The sequence below is a fragment of the Rhinopithecus roxellana genome, chromosome 1 (genome assembly GCF_007565055.1).
Source record: "Rhinopithecus roxellana isolate Shanxi Qingling chromosome 1, ASM756505v1, whole genome shotgun sequence".
NCBI lineage: Eukaryota > Metazoa > Chordata > Mammalia > Primates > Cercopithecidae > Rhinopithecus > Rhinopithecus roxellana.
In genome coordinates this window covers 99,571,020-99,574,070 of record NC_044549.1, presented here as the reverse complement: position 1 = coordinate 99,574,070, position 3,051 = coordinate 99,571,020, and positions in this window count along the sequence as shown.

Below are 3,051 nucleotides of genomic sequence, written 5' to 3'. Positions count from 1 at the left end.
TGCTCTGTGCTTATTAAGACTTCATGTTGCACAGAAATGGACTGAAAAGATGTAAGTTATCCAGTCTCTCAATAGTACCCTCATTAATTTACTTAAAAAAAAGAAAAAAGAAAAAACGGATCTGAAGATTTCAGTCAAGAATTTAAAATTACTAATCTCATTTCATAACTCCAAAAAGATTTTATGTCTGTCACTATAAAACCTGCTGTGGATATTCCTAAGCCTCAATTCAGCCAACTACTGAGAATTCCCACAGCATGAAAATATATGAATCACCAGTGCTTGGGCTAAATGCAAACCAATTAAGGTTTTAAATGGCTGAAGTTTGAGCTAAAGCCTGCTACATAATTTAAATGCCATCTAGTGGCCAAATGTCATCTTTAGTCCTCATTCAAACCAGTTTTGGTGCCTTCTAGCATTTTTCTTAGGGTGATATACCAAAGTTTTGAGTCAAGCATATGATAGCTACTTCTGCTTTCAGAATGAAACAAAATTGAAATACGATAAAAAATGTTTAACAGCTTGAAATGTGCATAAGTTCCAGCTTTTATTCCAGGGTCATTCTGCTTATATCACTATAAAACAGAGTTGTTGCTTGGTTTGACTAATATGTGATCAAATAGTAGCTGTAGGCTGGGCACAGTGCTTCACACCTGTAATCCCAGCACTTTGGGAGGCCAAGGCAGGTGGATCACTTGAAGCCAGGAGCTCAAGACCAGCTTAGCCAACATGGTGAAATCCCATATCTATTAAAACTACAAAAAATTTGCCAGGCATGGTGGCACATGCCTGTAGTCCCAGCTACTTGGGGAGGCTGAGGTGGGAGAATTGCTTAAAGCCAGGAGGCAGAGTTTGCAGTGAGCCGACATTGCACCACTGCACTCCAACCTGGACGACAGAGCAAGACCTTGTCTCAAAACCAAACAAACAAAAACCAACAAACCCAGATAGCTCCCATAGTTATAATTTACTATTTTGTCACTGAAAAATTAAAAGTATATATGTAATGTTAGGAAGCTAGTATAGGAGCCCATTTTAATCATTGATAAACAGAGGATTTAAAGGATCAGGCTTCAGTCTTAGGAAATGAAAGAGCTATAAGAGAGACATATCATTTGTCCATAAGTAAGTGCCATGGACAAACACATTAGTATGGTTATACTAATAGTGGCCTTGAGAGCAGCAGCCAACATAGATTAAATGCTTATATGCCAGGCACTGTTCTGCATGTTCTGCTTATATTAACTCATTTGATCTTCACAATAACCTAATGAGGTAGGTATTGTTGTTGCATCCATTTTATAGATAAATTGGGGCACGGAGTGGTTAAATTTCATGCCCACTAGAGAGAGGCCAAATAGGAATTGGAGTATCCTTTGGTCTTTTAGCTGGTTTGGATTTTGGGTAGTGCTTTGGTGGAAGGATCTGCAGAGAATCATGAAAGACCCTTTAATATAATCAGGACGCAGTCAACACTTGATCATCCTAGGATCTAGGCAGAGTCTAGATCTAGACAATGCTCTAGGAAGAGTCTGGGAATGTTGGCTCAAGGATGAGGCTGTGCAGACAAGGCTGTCTGTGGGTCCCTGACCAGAACAGCTTTGGTTAGACCTACCTGCTCTTTTGACTCTGTGGGGGTAAATCATCTCTGGAGAATTGAGAAGGATTTTGCTTTTGTATAATTGTGGTCTGGGGTTATTTGTAACCTCCTTCTCTCTCTCTTTAGATCGTAGAGTTGATTGATTTGAGTGTAACCAAACTAGCTGTGGTCATTCAATAAATAAGACACCATTAAGCATTTTTCTTCTTGCTGGTCACAGATATGGTTCTATTCTTTCGCTTTGGACATGTGATCATTTAAAGCCTTAAGGATAAGAAATTAGGTTACTACCTCACATAGGGATTTGTTGATTGCTTTGCGTTGTATTGTACTGTGTTGTATTATTGTATTGTATTTATTTATTTATTTTGAGACAGCATTTCACTCTGTTGCCCAGGCTGGAGTGCAGTGAGGCAATCATGGCTCACTGCAGCCTTGACCTCCCAGACTCACACAATCCTCCCGCCTCAGCCTCCCAAGTAGCTGGGACTACAGGTGTGTGCCACCACACCTGGCTAGTTTTTTTAAAAAAATTTTGTAGAGGAGTCTTGCCATGTTGCCTAGGCTAGTCTCAAACTCCTGGGCTCAAGTGATCCTCCCACCTTGCCCTCCCAAAGTGCTGGGATTACAGGCATCAGCCACTGTGCCTGGCCTGCTTTATTAATTTTAGTGAGCCTCACATACAGTTTTCAAGGTCAATAACAATGGGTTTATTATCCCCAATTTACAGATAAGAAAACTTATCTGTTTTCTTATTAAGTGGTTTGTAAGATAACCTAATGAGGTAGGTATTGTTGTTGCATCCATTTTATAGATAAATTGGGGCACGGAGTGATTAAATTTCATGCCCACTAGAGAGAGGCCAAATAGGAATTGGAGTATCCAAATTCTTAGCAAGATTAAGTGGTTTGCCCAAATTCACGTGATATATGGCTATAGAAGTAAGACTAGAACCTAGGAATTTCACTGAATATATTAAAACACACACACACACACACACACACACACACTCATTTTTCTAGTATGAATATGTGCATATGTGTAAATGACAATGACAATTGAGTATTTAAACATTTTAAGATGTGAAAATGAAAATTATGCTAATTCCACTTAAAAAAAAAAATAGAGACTGCGTTTCACTCAGTTGCCCAGGCTGGAATGCAGTGGTGTGATCATAGAGTTGTAACCTTCAACTTCTGGGCTCAAATGATCCTCCCACCTCAGCCTCCATATAGCCTCTTGAGTAGCTGGGACTACAGGTGTGTGCCACCGTGCCCTACTAATTTTTTAAATTTTTTGTAGAGATGGGCCTCTAATTTTAATTTTGTCCTCTATTCTGTACTTTCTCAGTTACTGTTAAAAGATCTTCAATAGGACAGATAATCAAATCATCTATATAATATAAATAATTTAAATGTTTTACTGACTAAAAGACAAAATCTAGGTAATCT